General features: G+C 41.5%; 1 protein-coding gene across 1 annotated transcript in view; it reads left to right on the top strand.

Annotated features, from left to right (window-relative positions):
• Nucleotides 1-21,524, top strand: part of VXN (vexin) — a 965,102-nt gene that overhangs the window by 435,232 nt on the left and 508,346 nt on the right. The gene's annotated exons all lie outside the window — the stretch shown is intronic.

Below are 21,524 nucleotides of genomic sequence, written 5' to 3'. Positions count from 1 at the left end.
GATCCTGTCATTATGATGTTAGCTGGTTATTTTGCTCATTCGTTGATGCTATTTCTTCCTAGCCTCAATGGTCTTTACAATTTGGCATGTTTTTGCAGTGACTGGTACCGGTTGTTCCTTTCCATGTTTAGTGCTTCCTTCTGGAGTTCTTGCAAGGCAGGCCTAGTGGTGACAAAATCTCTCAGCATTTGCTTGTCTGTAAAGGATTTTATTTCTCCTTCACTTATGAAGCTTAGTTTGGCTGGATATGAAATTCTGGGTTGAAAATTCTTTTCTTTAAGAATGTTGAATATTGGCCCCCACTCTCTTGTGGCTTGTAGAATTTCTGCCGAGAGATCTGCTGTTAGTCTGATGGGCTTCCCTTTGTGGGTAACCCGATCTTTCTCTCTGGCTGCCCTTAACATTTTTTCCCTCATTTCAACTTTGGTGAATCTGACAATTATGTGTCTTGGAGTTGCTTTTCTCGAGGAGTATCTTTGTGGCATTCTCTGTATTTCCTGAATTTGAATGTTGGCCTGCCTTGCTAGATTGGGGAAGTTTTCCTGGATAATATACTGAAGAATGTTTTCCAACTTGGTTCCATTATCCCTGTCACTTTCAGGTACACCAATCAGACGTCGATTTGGTCTTTTCACATAGTCCCATATTACTTGGAGGCTTTGTTCATTTCTTTTTACTCTTTTTTCTCTAAACGTCTCTTCTCACTTCATTTCATTCATTTGATCTTCAATCACTGATACCCTTTCTTCTAGTTGATTGAATTGGCTACTGAAGCTTGTGCACATGCCACGTAGTTCTCGTGCCATGGTTTTCAGTTCCATCAGGTCATTTAAGGCCTTCTCTGTGCTGTTTATTCTAGTTAGCCATTCATCCAATATTTTTTTTAAGGGTTTTAGCTTCTTTGCAATGGGTTTGGACATCCTCCTTTAGCTCGGAGAAGTTTGTTATTACCAATCTCCTGGAGCCTTCTTCTCTCAACTCGTCAAAGTCATTCTCTGTCCAGCTTTGTTCCATTGCTGGTGAGGAGCTGCATTCCTTTGGAGGAGAAGAGGTGCTCTGAGTTTTAGAATTTTCATCTTTTCTGCTCTGGTTTCTCCCCATCTTGGTGGTTTTATCTGCCTTTGGTTTTTGATGATGGTGGCGTACAGATGGGGTTTTGGTGTGGATGTCTTTCTCTTTGTTAGTTTTCCTTCTAACAGTCAGGACCTTCAGCTGCAGGTCTGTTGGAGTTTGCTGGAAGTCTGCTCTAGACCCTGTTTGCCTGGGTATCACCAGTGGAGGTTGCAGAATCACAAATATTGCAGAACAGCAAATGTTGCTGCCTGATCATTCCTCTGGAAGCTTCATCTCAGAGGGGTACTTGACCATATGAGGTGTCAGTTGGCCCCTACTGGGAAGTGCATCCCAGTTAGGCTACTCGGGAGTCAGGGATCCACTTGAGGAGGCAGTCTGTCCGTTCTCAGATTTCAGACTCCATGCTTGGAGAACCACTACTGTCTCCAAAGCTGTCAGACAGGGACATTTAAGTCTACAGAAATTTCTGCTGCCTTTTGTTCAGCTATGTCCTGCCCCCAGAGGTGGAGTCTACAGAGGCAGGCAAGCCTCCCTGAGCTGCGGTGGGCTCCACCCAGTTCGAGTTTCCAGGCCACTTTGTTTACCTACTCAAGCCTCAGCAATGGCGGATGCCCCTCCCCCAGTCTCACTGCCACCTTGCAGTTCGATCTCAGACTGCAGTGCTAGCAGTGAACAAGGCTCCATGGGCATGGGACCCTCCGAGCCAGGCACAGGATATAATCTCCTGGTGTGCCATTTGTTAAGACCATTGGAAAAGCACAGTATTAGGGTGGGAGTGACCCGATTTTCTAGGTTGCCATCTGTCATGGCTTCCCTTGTCACAGCTAGGAAAAGGAATTCCCTGACCCCTTGCGCTTCCCAGGTGACCTGATATCTTGCCCTGCTTCGGCTCACGGTCCATATGCTGCACCCACTGTCCTGTACCCACTGTTCGACAAGCCCCAGTGAGATGAACCTGGTACCTCAGTTGGAAATGCAGAAATCTCCCATCTTCTGTGTCGCTCACACTGGGAGCTGTAGACTGGAGGTGTTCCTATTTGGCCATCTTGGAACCTCCTTCCTTATCCATTTTTAGAGCAGAACTGCCATCAAAGAAAACCTGCCCAAACCCAGTAAGCACTGTTAAAATAGTTATTATTATTATTATTTTTTGCTTGGGTTTCTTTAACATTTTGAGTGAATACATAGACCATAGAAACCCTTAAAACCCCATCTCTTTCCCGTTTACTTTTCTCTCATCACAAACTGCTCCTCCAACACTCCTACACATTCTGCAAAGCCTTCTTCTAGTCCTAGCCCCTACATCTCCTGTCTCTACCTCCTTCCCACTTTCTCCTTATTCTATATCTTGCAATCTGCAAAGATTTCAAAGAAGAAATCTTTGGAAATGTTTGAAAAGAAGATTTCCAGTCTGGTGAGGTAAGAAGAGGCTTTCTGAAGAGTGAGAAAGGAGAAGAAATGAAGCCAGCAAAGTCAGGATTCTTCTAGAGGCCAGGAGTTGGGGAAAGGTTGGAAGGGCTCTCGCATTAATGTTTTTGTTCCTGTCACAGTGGACTCAAAAACCAGGCTGATCTTCTAAATAAGTCATGCATGCAAAGAGGTTTAGCAGAGAGCAAGGACCCTTGTACCAGGAAGTGGATGGCAACCAAATGAAAGAAGGTTCTGATCAGTGGGTGAAAGGTATTGCCCAGAGACATTCCCTGAGCTGCAGAGAATAGCCGAAGCAGCTTGTACAAGTTCTAGTGGTCTGTAGCACAGAGGAAATGAGTGACTAAAGTGCTAATGAGGCCTGGACATCATTGGAAGAAGGTATAGAGTGAGAAGAAAACAAGAGTCAGGACAGACGCTTAGGGAGCAAGTGGAAAAAAAGAGTCAATGAAAGATTCTGAAGAGAAACTGTCAGGGATGTGGACGAGAACCATGAGTGTGTGGTGTTCTGGAAATTAGGAAGCATTTTTTAAGGAGACAGTATCGAATGTTTCATAATGGTCAAGTTTGATAAGGAATGCAAAGTATCCATTGGGTTTGGCAATTGAGAAGTTACTGGTGACCTTAACAAAAGCATCTTTAGTGGAATGGTGGGAGCAAAACGTAGATTGTTCATTGAGAGTGAAAGATGACAAACTCCAGACATGAGGACAAGTCTCCTGAGCAGCCTGTCTGAGGAGTGGCACAGGACAATAGCTAGAGGAGTTTATCCCCTCCCTCCCTTCTTCCCTCTCTCCCTCCGTCTCTCTGTGTCTCCTTCCTTCTTTCTCTTCCTTTCTTCCTTCTCTCTCCATTCATAATTGGCAAGACATACACTTTTTTTTTTTTTTTTTAATGAGATGGAGTCTTGCTCTGTTGCCCAGCCTGGAGTGCAGTGGCATGATCTCCACTCACTGCAACCTCCACCTCCCGGGTTCAAGCAATTCTCCTGCCTCAGCCTCCCTAGTAGCTGGGATTACAGGCACATGCCACCACACCCGGCTAATTTCTTGTAGAAACGGAGTTTTGCCATGTTGACCAGGCAATGTACTAATTTTTAGTAGAAATGGGGTTTTGCCTGTTGGCCAGGCTGGTCTGAAACCCCTGACCTCAGGTGATTCACCTGCCTTGGCTTCCCAAAGTGTTGGGATTACAGGCGTGAGCCACTGCGCCCGGTAACGTACACATTTTTAAAAGACTGTTAAGTAGGATCTTGTGATGAAGAGTCTGAAAGTCCAGAATGGAAATGGCACAGATGGAGGCATTGACCTTGAATGAGAGAAGGAGGAAACGAATGAATATCTGTTCTTCTGAGGATGGAGGGAAGGGACTAAGGAAAAGGTGTACATAGAAAGGTTTTGTGAGAAAGCAGGACGTGATCAGTCAGCAAGTTGAGGGAGTTTGTCTGTTAGCCTCCAACCTCCAAGTTCTCTGCAAGGGAGCTAGCAAGATCATCTGCTGAGAGCAAAATTAAGAGGCAAGGACAGGCTCAGGGAACATAGAGGTTTGGAATAATGACAGTAGAGAGTGGGAGAGGGGGACAAAATAAATGGCACAGAGGGCTCACATGTGTGGGACCACATGTTTGTGACACCAAGTATGTTTGAAACTCATAATACGTTTTTCCCCTGCTGCACCTGAATGAGGTGCAGTGATATTCATGTGAGATGTGCTCAGGGATGGCAGGTGGAGGTAGATGAGGTGTTTAGTAAGTATCTGCTTCCCCACTAGGCAGTGCAGGTTGGTGGTACAAAAATATGCAACTGTGACTTTCCAGTGAGAAGAAATATTTCCATTTGATTAAATTAATATCAAGGATATGAAGGTCTTCTAAAATTGTTGATTTCAAGCTGAGTACAGTGACTCATGCCTGTAATCCCAGCACTTTAGGAGACCAAGGCAGGAGGACTGCTTGAGCGCAGGAGTTCAAAACCAACCTGGGCAACACAGTGAGACCCTATCTCTATGAAAAATAAAAATAAAAAAATTAGCTGGGTGTAATGGCATGTGCCTGTAGTCGTAACTACTCAGGTGGGAGGCTCACTTGAGCCCAGGAGTTTGTGGTTACAGCGAACCATGATTGTGCCCCTGCACTCCAATCTGGATGACAGGGTAAGACCCCCATCTCTAAATAAATAAATAAAAATAAAATATATAATTGTTGATTTCAAGTTTGGGAAGGTAAACAGCAAAATATCAGGTGGTGCTACTTGGTTATTGGACCTGGGATTGTGACTGCCCTTATCTTGAGAACACAACAGAAGTAATTAACTTCCTTCCTGCTCTACCCAAGTCAAGGGAGACAAAAGAATTTCCAACATATCCAATCTTGACTTTGCAGACAACCTTCAAAGGAAATAATAGGACAGTAAATTTTGGGAACATGCTCATGAAGTGTCTAGCACATGAGATCATTTATTACAACAATTGCATGAAAGCAGAAATACCTTTTTCTTAGAAAAGAGATCTGAATTCAGATAAGGCAGAGCAAGAGTAAGAGAACAAGAGCCTGAATGAATCAGTTTGTCCTCTTTGCCTGGTAGAGAAAGTAAATCAGTCCTCTTGCAGGTAGGTGTCAAAGCAGGAAAAGGATATGGAGAATATTGGAAATAATGTCCAAGGATATGTGGAGACGGTCATGGATATGCTACTCCTTGAAATTGATGTTTGTGTAAGGTTTCAGAAAGAAACCCACATCTGAGCAAGAGTTTCTCTTGTGGAATTGATTTTGATTTGAACTGGTAGCACAGCTCCCACGTGAGTGTGAGTGGGTGATGTAGTGCAGGCCTGTTAGGAACTGGGCTGCACAGCAGGAGGTGAGCAAGCAAAGCTTCATCTGTATTTACAGCCATTCACCATCACTTGCATTACTACCTGAGCTCCACCTCCGGTCAGATCAGCAGTGGCATTAGATTCTCACAGGAGCGAAAACCCTATTGTGAACTGCGCATGCAATGCCATCAGATCTTGGTTGGGTGCTCCTTATGAGAAGCTAATGCCTGATGATCTGAGGTGGAGCTGAAGCAGTGATGCTAGCACTGTGGAGTGGCTGCTAATTCAGACTAACATTAACAGAGAGGTTTGACTGAACAGAGACCATAATAAATCAATTGCTTGCAGACTCATATCAAAACCCTATCAGTGGGTGGTAAGTGACAATTAAACTGCATCTGGTGGCAGGCTTTAAGTATGAATCTGACACTTATTTTAGTCTGCATGTGGTCTATTATTTTATTTGCCACTTTCATCAGTGCCTCTTTCCTGCACTGAGCACTTGTCTCAGTCACAGTTTTGGTAAGTCCACAAACTAGCCAAAATCAGAAAAAAAAACAAATGCCACTGGAGAGCCTCTTCGAAAAGGGGAAAGACCCAATGATGAGAAAGAAGGAGACTCCAAGACTGCAACAAAAAGAAAGCTTAATTTAAAAGAAAATGCTAAGTCCTACTTAAATTACAAGTTCATTGCAACAGGTGATTCACATTCTCCAAGCCCGCTTATATAGCATGTGGTGACCAGATATCCAATGAAGCCATGAAGCCTTCAAAACTGCTTTGCCATGTGTAGACCTGCACCCTGCCTTTGGAGTTTTTCAAAAGAAAAACAATGTGAACACGAAGAATAGAAGCAATTATTGAAGGCCAACACTTCATCAAATGTGTCTGCACTGAGACCATCATTCTTAGTGGCTAACCACATTTCTAAACCTAAGAATCCCATTTCTATTGGCGAAGAGTTGATCCTGCCTGCTGCTAAGGAGTTAAGGACATTTGTTGTGAACTTTTAGAAGAGGCTGTGGTTCAAAAGGTGGCACGTATTCCTCTTTTGGCTAGCACCATAACTAGGCAAATTGATGAAATAACAGAGGATATTGAAGCACAATTGTTAGAGAGGATTAATGAGTAACTGTGGTTCACAATCCAAGTTGACGAGTCTACCTATGCTGATAATAAGGCAACAATGCTTGTTTTGTGCGATATATTTTTCAGGAGGATGGGCATGAGAACGTGTTATGTGCACTTTTGTTGCCAACCAACACCACAGCTACAGAACTATTCAAGCCTTTGAATGATCACATATCAGAAAAACTGAATAGTTCATTTTGTGTCAATATGTGCACGGACAGAGTTGCTACCATGACTGGATGGCTTTCGGGTTTCACTGCTTGGATCAAAGAGGTAGCTTCTGAATGTGAGTCTATGGAGTGTGTCATCTAGAGAGAAATGCTGATTAGCCGAAAAATGCCATCTGAACTTAACAACGTTTTGCAGAATGTGATTAAAATTATCAACTACATTAAGGTATATGCCCTTAACTCACATCTGTTTGCTCAGCTCTGTGAGGAGATGGACACAGAACACACATGTCTTCTTTATACACAGAAGTGAGATAGCTTTCTAAAGGTAGATCACTGGCCAGAGTTTTTGAGTTACTAGAGCTGCACCAGGGATTTCTTTTAGAAAAACAGTCGCCACTGGCAGCACATTTCAGCGACACAGAATGGGTCACAAAATTTGCTTACTTGTGCAACATATTCAACCTGCTCAACAGACTCAATCTGTCACTTCAGGGGAGAATGACAACTGTGTTCAAGTAGGCAAATAAAGTGACTACCTTCAAAGCCAAAATGGAATTATGTGAGTAACGAGTGAACATTGGAATTTCTGACATGTTTCAAGCATTAGCAAAGATTTTGAAAGAGACCAAGCCAGGGCCTGGCACATAATCACCTATCTTAGCTTTCAAAAGAGTTTAAGCATTACTTCCAACCACAAAAGACCCCCAAACTGGGAAGGAATGGGTCTGTGAACCATTTCTGAATAAGCCAGGTGGGTCAAGTGGTTGAGATCACAAATGACAGTGACCTTAAAAGTATGTTTGAGATAACTTCAAATCACCATACCTTTTGGATTAAAGTCAAGGCAGAATATCCCGAGATTGCTACAAGTGCATCAAAAAGCTTGCTGCCATTTCCAACATCCTGTCTTTATGAAGCAGGGCTTTCTGCAGTGACAGCAACCAAAATGAGATTATGAAGTAATCTTCAGTAACACTTCAGGTGTCACTGCCTCCCATCACTCCCAAATAGAACCGTCTAGTTGGAAGAAAACAAGTCAGGGCTCCCACTGATTCTACATTATTGGGAGTTGTATAATTACCTAATCATATATTACAATGTAATAATAATAGACATAAAGTGCACAATAAATGCAATGTGCTTGAATCATCCCAAAACCACCCCCCACTCCTGGTCCATGGAAAAATTGTCTTCCACGAAACTGGCTGCTGATACCAAAAAGTTGGGGGCCATTGATGTAGTGCAAAGGGGAAGGAAATATCTAACATTTGTTGAGCCCCTACTAAGTGCTAACAAATCACTTTTCCCCATTTGATTAACATAACACTGTGCCATAAATATGAGTTCCTACATTTCATAGGGGAAAGAATCTGGGGCTCAGAGTAGTGTAAGAACTTGCCCAAGTTTACATGCACAGACCATCTTGTGCATCTCAGACATGGACCATGGAGACAGGCAGAGCAGGCCTGGGATCTGGCTCTGCCACTAACCAGCCCTGTGACTTGGGAAACCAGTGAAAAGTAGTATCCAGGATGGTCGTTTTATTCAATCACAGATGCTATTCCAGGCATCGCTGTCCTCAATCAGAGAACGTGTTTTGTAGATGTCGTTAAAGTCCATAATCAATTGCCCTTAAGTAAGGAAGGTTATTCTAGATAATCTGGGTGGGCCTGATTCAATCAGTTGAAAGGATTTGAAAGCAGGTTAAGGCTTCCCTGAAGAAGAAAGTCCATCTGTGGACCAGCTTCCCTGAGTGCCTCAAATTCCAGCCTGCCTTTCTCATTGGCCTGCCCTCTGGATTTTGGACTTCCCCAACCAACCCCACAATGACATAAACCTACACATAAAAATTCTGAATATCCCTTGCTGGTTTGGTTTCTCAGGTGGAACTCTGATACAGTGTCTCCCTCACGTGTGGTGAAGATTAATGGAAGTCATGTTATTACCAGATGGGAAGCATTTGACATGGTGCCAGGAACATTCAAACAGGTTTGAAACAAGGTCGTTATTACTGTGAGGACTTGGCAAACACCAGGTTAAGCCTACATCTAGTCGGTTCTCAAGCCTGATGCTTTACCCAGCACAGACTTGGTCAATAGCTATAGTTATCAGTTCTATCACCAATTCAATGGGACCTACCACAAACTCAGTGTGACCTTGAGCGGGCTACAAACTCGATGGGCCCTGGCTTCCTTCCTGTAAAGTGAGGGGATTGTGTACCAAATGATTTTTGTATAAACTTCCAGCTCTGATGTTGTCGGGGTCAGTTTTGACCTAATTGATCAGATTTTTATTAGGCCATGTCTACTTCCTCCAGCCACCAGACAAGATTTGTTCCGTTACTGGTACATTCAGAGCTCCTCCTTCATAAATGGCCCTCTAATTACTGGGTGGTTTATGGCCCAAGAAAATGCAAACTGAGTTTAATATTAACTTGGGCAAAGCATTCATGTCAATTTAGTCAGTAGTTCTAGAGCTCCCACTCTGCCCCAGATGATGGGCCATACAATATATTTAAAAAGCATTAAATCTGGTCCCTGCCCTTAAGGAGCACAGGGAGACCTCCAAAAATCAGATCCTACTGTGAGGGAGTAGGTAATCAAGTCTAAGCACTATAAGAGTTGAGAGTAAGGAGGCAGTGAGATCATTCTGGGCTGAAATAATCAGAAAAGCTTAGCAGAAGAGACAGGAATTTAGATAGGTGAGATGTGTATGTAAGAGGTAAGAAGGAAGTTAAATCTTCCACTTTTCCTGTGCATCACACATATCAAAATCCAATGGGTATGATTTTGGGAGCTCTTTACATTACTGCTTGCCTTTGCTGGCAAAGAATCAAGAAGCAAATGCCACAAGATTTCAGGCTCTCTCTCCTATTCTCCCTGACATCCTCATTAACCACCATTGCTCTGTGCAAAGATGAGCATGTACAGTAACTTCACTACATCACACACATTTATACACACGTATCTACAGATGCCCTGACAGTCCCATCATTTGTGCATTTGGGGACCCCCGTAGTAGAATAAGTTTCATTAAAGTGGGTGGGTCCTAATCCACGTTTCTCTTGTCTACTGCATATATCTTGCCTTCCACAAAGCAGGCCTTCAATAAATATTTAAGGAATAAATAAATGAAAGTATAATCACTCTCCAGACTACAGGAGACACAAAGGGAAAAGTTTCCCTAACTGAAACTTTCAATGGCATTAAAACCCTAATAATGGTGAGTCTTACACTTTGAAGATTCTTTGATTTTTAATGTCAGCCCAATCTAACTCTCTCCTCCCACTTAAAAAAAAATATTGCTTACATCCTACCATCAGGACTTCCTATTCAAAGAGCCATTGATAGAACCACAGCCAAAAACTTGCTGGAGCTGAACAACAACAACAACAAAAAAACAGTGGGTGTAGGTAGAAGAAAAGTTATGCTTGAATGACAAGCAAACACCAGAAGGATTAATTTTACAAGCTCACCTTTGTGATCAGATGAAGGCAGCCTGACTTTTTAAAGACAATATTTATTTTTATCAGTTTAATAAACAGCTCTTAGCAACATTGATAGTCATCCTTCATGGACAAAAACAAAGAAGGCTTATTCACTTTAAATTGTTCACTAATCTTACTTCAGTTTGTTGCCTCTTTCATGATGATATTTTGCTAAATGAGTCTTAAAAAAAAAAACTTGGTGATGTGTGTAAACAAGCCAGAAATTCTCAAGACTGTGGTCTAATGAAAGCAAATAAATAGAGTTTATAAAATAATTCAGAACACTGAAAGAGACAGTGTTTGGGATGTAAATATAGATTTCTACAAACAAGCAGCTAATAATCATAAGTCAACATTCATAAGGATCACTCTAAAGACTGGAAGTGGAAAAAATATCCTCTGGATTCAGAAGTCTCCTAGCCAATTGCAAAATAATTCTGTCCGTAGAATTCTAATTTCATGATTATTAACATTTATATTCCAACACATTTCTGAAAACATGTATTGAGCACCAGCTATGTGCAATGGATAGTTCTCAAAACACTGCATCCAATCCATGCAACCAGTCATTACTTATTTACCAAGGATTGTACTATGAGTAGTATGGATAATGTAATGTACACATGCTGTTTTTGCCTGATCAGCCTCTATGAACTCCCCCTTCTTCTGTTAACAATGCCTGAATTTTCCTTTGGGCAGCCACTCTATTCCACACGCTGTGCTCAATACGACTGAACTCACCCTCCGAGCTCCAGGGGTCTTCAGGTCATCATGACCTGCTCAGTCCTATTTTGGCCTCAGTGATTGATTTAGAGATGGGCATAAATACAGATTGAAATAGAGATGGATTTGGTTATATAAGCCAGGTCATTAGGACTAAATTCAATGGCGGGGGATGTTGCTCAAAAACCTTTGACAAGAGAAGCTCTCCTCCTGTATCTTGCAAACTGTGAGGCTGTTTAGTAAGACCCTGATTAGGAAGAGGGTGGAGAGCAAGTCTGACTTTGTGATGGTGCTGCATATCTTCCATTTGCCCCAGGTCTACCCTCTCCTCCTCTCTCTCAGCTGACTACATAAACTCTTCTTCTTTGACTTCCAAATAGGCGTGCTGACAGAAAAATTGGGTTATTTATTTCCCTCTCTGTGGGGTCCCCTGGGGCTGGCTGTGTCTCACTACTGAAGGCTTCAGCTGTGTCAGGGGACTGTCTCCACACAGCTCTTGGTCTTCAGGTTCCAGCAGCCACCCTTGCTTTGCTCCTTCAGGGTTAGCTACGACAGTGTCCCACTATTACTTAATCTGGTCCTTCAATATCCCTTAAATTTCCTAAGCCCTGCCCTCATCTTTGTAAGCAGTCTTCTTTTTAAAACCCAGTTGGACAGAGCCATCTATTTCCTGCCAGAACCCCAACAGAAACAATGCCAGCATTTGTGTTCTGGATCTAGACATGCCTAAAGATAGTGACACTCTTGGACTCTTTTCAGTTACTCAAGTCAGTGAATGCCCTTTTTCCTTAAGCTGTTTGGTTTTTCTGTTGCTTACAACAGAGTCCTAATAGAGTCTGCTAGACTATCGAAATCACATAGACTCATACAAGACACTTTTTTAAAGGGAGAGGGCATTGTTATGGACTGAATTGGGTACTCCCCAAAATTCATATGTGGAAGTCCTAACCCCAAATACACTAGAATATGACTGTGTTAGGAGATAGGATCTTTAAAGGGGTAAGTTAAAATGAGGCCTTATGGTGAGTCCTAATTCAATATAACTGGTGTCCTTACAAGGAGAGTTGATTTGGACACAGACATGTTCAGAGGGAAGACCATGTGAAAACAGGAAGAAGGCGGTTGTCTGTGAGCCGGGACAGAGACATTAGAAGAAATCAATCCTGCTGATCCCTTGATCTGAGACTTCCAGCCTCCAGAACTGTGAAAAAGTGAACTTCTATTGTTTAAGCCACCTGGTCTGTAGTACCTTTTTTTTTTGGAGGGAGGGGCGCAGCCCAGGCAGATTCATCCAGGCACCTATGGACTAGAACTGGGGGAGACACTTGTAGAGGCCAGCTGCTGTCTCCAGCTCTCTGAGCCAGCATGGCCTCCTAGTTGTGGCTGATAAGTCTCTCTCTACATTGGGTCCACTTGCCTTGGCTACTCACTGGCCCATCTTCCATATTTCCCAGTCCAAAGTAACCAAAACTAATTGACTTGGTTAACTACTGTGATTACCATTGGGTGAGATCTTTGCACAGGCCCACCTCATGGGTTTCTGGCCAGCAGTGCATAAGCTGCCTTTGGGCACTATGCCCACATCTGGTTCCACCAGTGGCTGCCATGTGTTGGGGACAGTTCCATGATGGTTCTGTGTGTAGAACATGGTGGGGGTGCTTAGCTTCAGTGTGAAAGGGATGACAGACACAGCTGGCATTTGACAAGTCCAACATTGGGTTCCCTGAGCGAGTGGCATTGCTAATTACATGAAAACATCAATTCCAACACATCCTGCTCAGATTTGGCCTCAGTTTTTACTGTGCAGCCAATTGCTCATACCAGTCACTCACAAGGCCACTCTCTTGACCTCGAGTTTTATGAGATTCCCCAGAATCCTTACCCCAGCCACTTGACTGGCTTGAGTTAGTTTGATGTGAGGTGATGTTACTTTGAAACAAAAAAGCCTTGATTAAAATAGTTTCCAAAGGAAACCGCAATTTGGTCCAGGAAAGAGGGATCTGTTTATGAGTAAACATGAGTGTTACAGATTATTTACAGATTATTCCTGACAATGCCATCAACTGTATGACTGTGCAAGTAGTCAACTCTTCATCTAAATGAAAAGGAAGGAATAATGAACAGTGTTTTCCACATCCCAGGAAGGCTGCCAGCGAGTCTGAAGAAGGTATCTCATGAGGTCTTCCACTCCTTTCTCAGGCAGGAATTCTTGTCTTCTAGTTCCTTGATCCCGAAAAGGAAAATTATTTCAAGTTTCCTGAATTGATCAATTGATTAATTGATTCTTTTTACTGCTCCATTGACTTTGCTTTCTTTGCTTTCTTTTTTCTTTACTCACTTCCTGACACCTCAGAAGACAGAGGCGTCTCTTGGTACAGGATTTAAGTGGGTGCAGGATTTCAGATTCATGATCTGTGGCCCAGATACGACGGTTTAATTCATTTCTGTGTTTGGTCATTTCTCTTTTTGGGGAGCCTGTGGGTAGTACATGGTGTTGGCCTGGGCTGGAACATGAGCTTGTAGGGTATTTAGGCTTTCAGGCCTGCTCTGCTGCCCAGTGACCCATCCAGCAGAATGTTTGCCCAGTGGGATTTCACAAGTGTCACAGAACAGTGACTGCTTCCCCTTTTGGCACAGGATGTTGATTTTTGTTAACCTATCTCTGTTCCACCCTTATATGTTTGGTGGGGGTGCTGTTCAGCAAATATTCACTCTGTCTCCTTTCCTCACCTATATTAGGAGTATCATAATCTCTCCACTGATGCTGGGGCTGATCATGGAGTTGTTCTGGGCAATGAATGTGAGCAGAGGCTTTGAATGTGTCTGCACCCTTTGCCTTGACATCTCAGTCTTTTGTGTTCCTTCCTGCTCTACCATTAAGAAGAGCTTGCCCCAGGTAGCCACTGTTTCTCCAATGTAGATCCCAAAATGAGAGACTCATGGGACAGACCTAAGCCTCACCTAAACCACAGAGCAAGGCTGCTGTAGCTGACCAGTCAACCTGTGGGCAAGAAGTAAATGTTTTGGTACTGCAAACCACTGAGTTCTTTTTTTTTTTTTTTTTTTTTTTTTTTTTGAGACAAGGTCTCACTCTGTTGCCTAGGCTATATTGCAGCGGTGCTATCAGAGCTCACTGCAGCCTTGACCACCTGGGATCAAATAATCCTCCCACCTCAGTCTTCCAAGTAGCTGGGACTACAAGCATGTGCCACCACGCCCAGCTAAACTCTGAAATTGTGGTACACAACATTATCATAACAAAGCTGATTAATTCCGCTGGCAAAGTTTCCCAAGGAAGGGAGGAATAGTTCTATTTGGGATTTAAAAGTGAGGAAGTAGGTAGGAAAGAAAGTTGAAGGACTTTTTTGGATAAGGAGGCACTCTATATCCAAAATCAGATTAGAGTATTCCAAACACCACACCCCTGAGAGATGCTAGAAATGTTTCCAAATGACTAGAATCCAATGAAGTATTCTTTATGCAGTGTTTTATATAAAACTTTAATAACTAGTGATACTACTAAAACTCAGGCAATGATATGCAGAAAATGGAATCTGGACGCCTTCCTTACACTATATAAAAAATGAACTCAATATGGATTAAAAACTTAAAAACTACAAAAAAAACAAAAAACAAACAAACAAAAAACACAGAAGAAAATCTAGGCAATACCATTCAGGACATAGGCACAGGCAAAGATTTTATGATGAAAATGTCAAAAGCAATTACATCAAAAGCAAAAAACATGGACAAATCGGATCTAATTAAACCAAAGAGCTTCTGCACAGCAAAAGAAACTATCAGAGTGAACAGACAACCTACAGAGTGGGAGAAAATTTTTGCAATCTTTCCATCTGACAAAGATCTAATATCCAGGATCTACAAGAAACTTAAACAAATCTACAAGAAAAAACAACCCCATTAAAAAGTGGGCAAAGGACATGAACAGTCACTTCCCAAAAGAAGACATACATGTGGCCAAAAAAAATGTGGAAAAAAAAGCTCAACATCTCTGATCATTACGTGCAGATCAAACCCACAATGAGATACCATCTTATGACAGTCACAATGGAGATTATTAAAAATTCAAGAAACAATAGATGCTGGCATGGTTGCAGAGAAAAAGGAATATTTTTACAGTGTTGGTGGGGATGTAAATTATAGTTCAACCATTGTGGATGACAGTGTGGCAATTCCTCAGAGACCTAGAGGCAGAAATACCATTTGACCCAGCAATCCCATTACTGGGTATCTACCCAAAGGAACATAAGTTATTCTTTTATAAAGACATGCATACGTATGTTCATTGTGGCACTATTCACAATAGCAAAGACATGGAATCAACCTAGATGCCCATCAATGATACTCTGGATAAAGAAAATGTGGTACATATATACCATGGAATACTATGCAGCCATAAAGAGAAACAAGATCATGTCCTTTGCAGGCACATGGATGGAGTTGGAAGCCATTATCCTCAGCAAAGTAACACAGGAACAGAAAATCGAACAATGCACGTTCTCATTTATAAGTGGGAGCTGAATGACGAGAACACATGGACACACGGCAGCGAACACCACACACTGGGGCCTGTTGATGGGCGGTGAGGGGGAGGGAAAGCATCAGGCAGAATAGCTAATGGATGTTGGGCTTAATACCTGGGTGATGGGATGATCTGTGTAGCAAACCACCATGGCACATGTTTACCTATGTAACAAATCTGCACATCCTGCACGTGTACCCCTGAACTTAAAAGTTGAAGGAAAAAAAACCCAGGCAATAATATAGTCCCAGACAAGATTCTATAATAAATAAATACTGGGCCAGTCATGGCGGCTCATGTCTGTAATCCCAGCACTTTGGGAAGCCCAGGCGTGTGGATCACAAGTTGAGGAGTTCAAGACCAACCTGGCCAACATAGTGAAACCCCATATCTATTAAAAATACAAAAAATTAGCCAGGTGTGGTGGTGCATGCCTGTATTCCTAGCTACTCGGGAGGTTGAGGCAGAAGAATAGCTTGAACCTGGGAGGCAGAGGTTGCAGCGAGCCAAGATTACACCATTGCACTCCAGCCTGGGGGGACAGTGCAAGACTTCATCTCAAAACAAAACAAAACAAAACAAAAACAAAAACAAAAAACAACAACCACCACCAAAAAAAAAAAAAGCAAGAAATAGCTTGGGAATCAGCTAGAGATATAGAATCCTAATAAATGTTAGAATCTTATGTTCTAGAATGACTTATGTTAGATCATTTTTATGCAGAATACACAAGTATTAAGGGCACATTTTCAACTGCGTTTTTATTATAAATACCTTGAAGATAATTGTTAAAACAGACATCTGAGACAAAAATTAACTTTTATATTTATAGAACAAGATTGAAAAGTTACTTGTTCATTTTTTGAACTGTAAGTTTGCACCTGTTAAGATAAATATAGATAGAATTAAAATCCTTATCATAACAGAGTTATTAGAGTCTGTCAATAATGGATTAACCAATAATAACATTGATATTTATTTCACTCTGATACAAACTATATATTTAATTTCACTTTAAGCAACATATGATGCAACAAAATACCAACATAACAAAATAATTCAGACTTACCCATGGAGTTTGTTTTCACAGGAGCTGATCTACGTTCAATGACTGCAAACCACGTGAGCAAGTTTCACTTGTGTTTCTAAGAGACATGCTTTTAAATAACATTTATTTTTTATTTTTTCCTGGCATTAACTGGGGACAATCTTGCCACATTTTACTATACAAAACTACAAGGAAGGAACACTCAATTTGATGTTCATGTAAAATATAACTACCCACTTTTCTTCCTTTACAACATGTACTCCAGAGAGAGGATGCCAAGCCAGAGGCACATAACGCACTGCCTATCATTAATAACCAGTACATGCTTTTGAAATGATTTCACAGTAACGCTTATTCAAAATATCCTTTATTTGCTTTTCCGACTATTTTATGAACATTATAGCCCCTCAACAAGTATTGCCTGTTTCAAAGCAATGATATAAATAGGAATTTATTGAATTAAAAAGTTCATCAGGTACAATTATAAATAAGTATTATAAATTTTAACATGTACAAAGTGTCATCTCTGCCCATGACTCTCAAGGTGGTCATGCTGGCAGGCTCATGGTGCCTGTCAGGATTGCAGAGAGCTGGGAGAAGGGGTTCTCCACCTTGCCCTAAAGAAGTATCACTCATCCTTCGAGGCTCTTCTCAAAGACCACATGCTAAATGAAGTATTTCTTGTGTTTCCCAAGAAAAGATGATCTCTTCCTTCTTTAAATCCATAGAGCATCTATTTTTTCTCTATAATAAAGCTAATAATAGTAAAAAAATCACACTGCTTTGTCATTGAGAACTTCCACTATGCTTCAACCATGCTAAAGTCTACAGTCGGTGTCTCCTTTCTTCTTTGCAGCACTCCTGCAAGGAAGGTATCATTCTTTCCTCTTTATAGATGAAAAAATTGGGCAAGGATTGGAATTCAGGCTGTAACTGCAAAAATAGTAGTCCTAACAACGCTGTTTTCACACTTGATTTGCAGTTGAGTTGTGTGTGACTTTTGTCTCCCTGCTCTGTGGGGTAGTTCTTCCAGCAGGTATTACTGTGACCCTTTCTATCCCATGGGAGTGTTTTGTATACTAAGTAGCCAACAAAAATAAATACTGTATTTCTTTTTTTTTTCTTTTCTTTTCTTTTTTTTTATTTTGAGGCAGTGTTTGGCTCTGTTGCTCAGGCTGGAGTGCAGTGGGGCAATCATTGCTCATTGTAACCTCAAACTCCTGGGCTCAAGTGATCCCCCTTACCTCAGTCTCCCGACTAGCTAGGACTACAGGTGCATGCCACCAGGCTCAGATAATTTTTTAAAATTTTTGTAAAGATGCAGTCTCTCTCTGTTGTCTGGGCTGATCTCCAACTCCTGGCCTTGGCCACCCACAGCGCTGGGAGTACAGGCCTGGCTCTGGTGTCTGGCCAATACTGTATTCCATATTTTCCAAACAGCAGTCCCTTTTTCTACATTTAAGCATCTCTTAAATTGGAACATGTGTTCAATTAATGCCTTGATGTATATGGTAGTCTTATTTTCTTTTGCTAAAAAGCTGTTATTAGCTCTTAGTTATCTCCTAACCAATTTAATCTTAGAATCAAGGAGTAGTTATGGAAATAAACTGGGTAGAACTCACCCTAAACTGCTCAGAGAAAAGATCAAGGTAGATTTCTTTAGGTTTCTTAATGCTATAAGAGTATTAAGTACAGGGGGAATTCAGAGGATAATTCATCTGAAAATAAAAGGGAAGGTGATCAGAGGTGGCTTAGTAAAAATGAAAAGTCAGTGGTTTCAGGGGAACATACAGATGACACCAAGATCTCATGAGGAGAGGACACTTCCAAACACTTGCTTTCCTGTGATTCCAACACCAAGGTAAGCCAGAAACACAGCTGGAGGGTAACTGGAGGGATCCTGAGTCCACCTGACCCTGAACTACACATACTACATTCCCCGATATCCTGGCAACAGCATTATAGTGAGAAAGATCACATTAAAATGCTGCAAACAGTCTTTGAGGCAAGGACATGAGTAGTCTGTCTTCTAGCTGTAGCTTGAAGAAGTCCTGGGAGAATTTGGTAGTGATGCCATGAAGGGAAATGATTAAGTATAAAATGATTAACAAGCCTATGTTCTTTTATCTTCTCCTTGTCTTGTTTCAGACATCAGCCTTATGGCTTGAGAGGAAATGCAGTAGATTATTATTATTTTTTCCATTAGCTTAGCTTGGAAGAAAAGAGAGAACTTTAAGTAGCTGTGTTGGGAAGAGGGGCTTGGGGTTCAGGGAGGTTTCGTGTTTTTATGAATAGAAAAGACTTGAGAATGTTTTATGCTGAGATGGGAGAGCCAGAAAAGAGAGAGAGAGAGAGAGAGAGAGAGAGAGAGAGAGAGAGAGAGACTGGTAGAAATTAGTTAAAGGGAATAATTGAAGGAGCAAATTCTTAAAAGTAGCAGTATTAAATGGGGGCTCAGGTCACATAGAGAGGTATTAGCCTTGGTCTGAAAGAGAATGCCTTTCCACTGAGCTGCAGGAAGGTGTTAAGAGTGGGCATAGATGTGGATGTATTTAGAGTAGGGTAGGTTTGGAATTGAAAATGGGAATAGTTAATGGTTTCTGAGTTTTTAGCAGAGGAAATGAGGCTCACTGCTAAGAATGAGAGGGACATAAATGAAAGGCTTCCAGAGATTGGTGAGAGTTTGCAATGACTGTGCAGTGGACAGTGAGAGAACTGCCCTGTGCTGAGGGCATAATTGAGGTTGGAGACTGTCTTGGTTCATTTATGCTACTATAGAGAAGGACCATAGGCTGGGTCATTTATATATAACAGGATTTTGTTTCTCACAGTGCTGGAGGCTGGGAAGTGTAAGACCAAGGCACCGGCCTTGGTGAAGACTGCTTTCTGCTTCCAAGGTAGTGCCTTATAGCCACATCCTCTGGAAGAGTCAAATGCTGTGTCCTCACATGACAGAAAAGCAAAAGAGTAACAGTGCCTCAGCTAGTTTCCTCCAGCCCTTTCATAAGGCACTAATCCATTCATGAGTGATATGGTTTGGCTGTGTCCCCACTCAAATTTCATCTTGAATTGTAATCCTCATAATCCCCACATGTTGTGGGAGGGATCCAGTGGGAAGTGATGGGATTATGGAGGTGGTTTCCCTCATGCTGTTCTTGTGATAATGAGTGAGTCTCACGAGATCTAATGGTTTTATAAGTGTCCAGCATTTCCCCTGCTCACACTCGCTCCATTCTGCCACACTGGGAAGAAGGTGCCTGCTTCTCCTTTGCCTTCTGCCACAACTGTAAGTTTCCTGAGGCCTCCCCAGCAATGCGGAACCGTGAATCAATTAAACCTCTTTCTTTATAAATTACCCAGTCTTGGGTATTTCTTCAGAGCAGCATGAGGACGAACTAACACAATGAGTGATTTAGTCACTCTGCAAAAGGCCCCACCTCTCAATACCACCACAATGAAGATTAAGTTTCAACATACGAATTTTGTAGAACTTTCAGACCACAGCAGAGACCACTTGTACTTGGCATGGTCTTTATGGCATTATGTGTTTCTGCAATTGTGACTATTTGGGGGTAAAGAAAAAGGCGAAGAGACAGATTTCTACCATGGGTGGAGAAAGTAGAAAAGTTTTCTGAGACAGGGACTCACTGGGAAAGCTAGACCAATATTAGCTGCAATCTTTGGGAATGTAGGTCTTCACAGTGTGTCTCATGTTTGGTTTAAAGCACTTCCAAAATATCAGACAGTTATGTCTGAATGGAATCACACAAATGTATCACAAAGTCAAATATAACTTTTTTTTTTTTTTAGTTTCTAAAATGCGTGGGTTCTTGGTCCTATATATAACTTTCTGTTCTTCAGAGAAGAGCCACATAGAAAGGGCAGGCACTGGTCTTAAAGGGATCACCTTATAGGATCTAAACCAATACATCCCTTACACTTTACTTACAATACAGCATAAAATGCCTCTGCTAATGACTTGAGCATTGTATTTCTTGGATCTATGATCACTTATTATTTTAACCTTTCAAAGCCAATACTTTTAGAGCATTCAACTCAAACTACTTTTATTGGCCTGGAAATGCTTTATTGCAGTTTGGCTGACATTTTCTTTTAATAATGTCATTAGCACTCCTTAAAAATGAATTCTGTTGGGGTATATAGTACTACCTTTGTTTTAAGAAAATGTTATGATTTTGTGTGTACATGAGGTGGGTCCCATAGCTACAAACATTAGCAATATGTTTCTGATTCAACAGAAAGATCTTTCTGATTCTATAGGCACACTTCCATTTCTATTAAGCGTTAAGTATTTGGTTGGTAAAAATTCCTGAATTTAGATGTACTTTTTCAGGATTACATTGAATTCTCAACATCTTTTAAGAGAGAGTCCAACTTCAGAGTCACTAGGCTTAATTAAAATCTCTAGCGCTTAGTTTGTTTATATTCCTTACCTACTTTGTAGATTTAGCTCTGGTAACTGTTGTTATGCTGACACTGGTTTCCAGTGGGTCACTGAAATCAAATTAATGCAGGCATCTGAAAAGTCAGACATCAATTGTGTTCATTTTCATTTTCCTTATTTTAAAAGGTACAAAATAAGGAAAAGTGATTCTGTTTAACCTTGAAGAATCCTGAATGTATGGACATAGACTACAAGCATTTTAGTGGAAAAATAAAAATTATTTGTAGAAAAAATCCTAAAGAACAAAAACCAAAAGCAAAATAAGAACAAAATTCCTTTCTATACCAATTCTTTTCTGAATATGTAAAGACCCAAGGTCCAAACTCCATTTCCTAGGCCTTTGGAAATGCCTTTAGAGTGTACTCAATACTTTACATTCTGTACTACTATCGAGAGCACTCTATACTGTACATTCAATTTCTTTGTCCAAGTGCAGTAGCTCTCAAAGTCTGGTGTCCACCATCAGGCCTAGGAACCTGCTAAAAATGTCAAGTCTTGAGACTCACTCTAGATATTCAAAACCAGAAACTTGATGGGTGGGGCCTGCAATTTGTGTTTTAACAAGTCCTCAGCTGGGTGCGGTGGCTCACTCCTGTAATCCCAGCACTTTGGGAGGCTGAGGCAGGTGGATCACGAGGTCA

The sequence above is a fragment of the Macaca thibetana genome, chromosome 8, assembly GCF_024542745.1.
Source record: "Macaca thibetana thibetana isolate TM-01 chromosome 8, ASM2454274v1, whole genome shotgun sequence".
In the NCBI taxonomy this organism is placed as follows: domain Eukaryota; kingdom Metazoa; phylum Chordata; class Mammalia; order Primates; family Cercopithecidae; genus Macaca; species Macaca thibetana.
The sequence above is the reverse complement of the archived record's forward strand: the minus strand, read 5'-3'. Positions and strand labels throughout refer to the sequence as shown.